Raw genomic sequence first — 1,266 nt, forward strand, 5'->3', positions numbered from 1 at the left:
TGAGTCTCCTGTTAATAATGGCCGGTGACGTCGAAATCAACCCGGACCTGATGAGATGTACCCATGCACAATATGCAACAGGAACGTGACCAATCGGGGTTACTCGATCCGATGCACCACCTGTACCAAATGGATACACAGCAAATGCAGTGGTCTATCAATCCCAGAAATTCGACGTTTCTCCCACAACCACGCTTGGACTTGCCCGGCCTGCTCCGTGCCGTCCCCTATCCGAATCGGCTCCCTTATACTGGCCCCGCGGAAAATTGCATTCTTGAAATAGAAAAATTGCAAGGTAAACTACCTAAAAATTGCAAAAAATTGCAACCTTCCCATCCCAGGCGCACTAATAATACGGGCTTAACATTTTTAGTTTAAAAAACATGACAATTTGAGTACCGGTAGCATAAAAGTAAAAGCAGAACAGCCTTTTAAAAAATCATCACCCACAATACAATTTTATTAACAACATTTACTAGTGACAACACGCGAGTACGTTAGAGCTAACAATAAAGTTATCGACCAAATATAATATAATACCGTGTGACCAAAAAAACCCGCGGAACCCTCAGTTTTCTTAAATAATAACTTTTAAATGAAGGCTTAAAATTTGACCAAATGTAGTACCGGTACATACCGGGTACCGTACTTGGTTCATGCAAAGATCTAGAAGTGTAGTATGAGGTTTAGTATAAAAACCAAAAAAATTGATGGGAGATTCGAACAACCTCTAATTTACTCTAAATGCAAAATTAGCTTATGCCACAATCAATTCAGATCATAATCATATTCTATTTTTCTCTTTAAATCTTCAATACACCGGTAATCTGTATTTAGATTTATTTCAGGTATTTTCTTTTTTAAAAACGGTATGGCATTGTTTTAAGTCAAATTGTAGAAAAGAGCAAATGTTTTCCCCCGTTTAATAGTAATAATAATGTAGATCATTTCTATATCGACCACTCCCGTGTGAACGCAGCTTAAGGCGTTTTACTACATGTACATTAATTTTATTAAGGGAGTGTCTACGTACACGGTAAAAGGGCACCTAGCCTCAGTGTCCACATACGCGGTAACCGGCAACCGGGCACGTAGTCTCAGTGTCATGTACTCGGAAATCGGGCAGTTCAGAACTCTTAGTTCAGTTTTTGTCATCTGGTGTTGCCTTCAACCCCAGCCCTCTCCCGACTGTACCTTTTTCAAAAATCAATAATCCCCCCGTTCCGGAGCCCAAAACTTCGCAGCGCACAGACTTTGAATGAACTT

The sequence above is a fragment of the Aplysia californica genome, unplaced genomic scaffold, assembly GCF_000002075.1.
Source record: "Aplysia californica isolate F4 #8 unplaced genomic scaffold, AplCal3.0 scaffold00003, whole genome shotgun sequence".
Taxonomy (NCBI): domain Eukaryota; kingdom Metazoa; phylum Mollusca; class Gastropoda; order Aplysiida; family Aplysiidae; genus Aplysia; species Aplysia californica.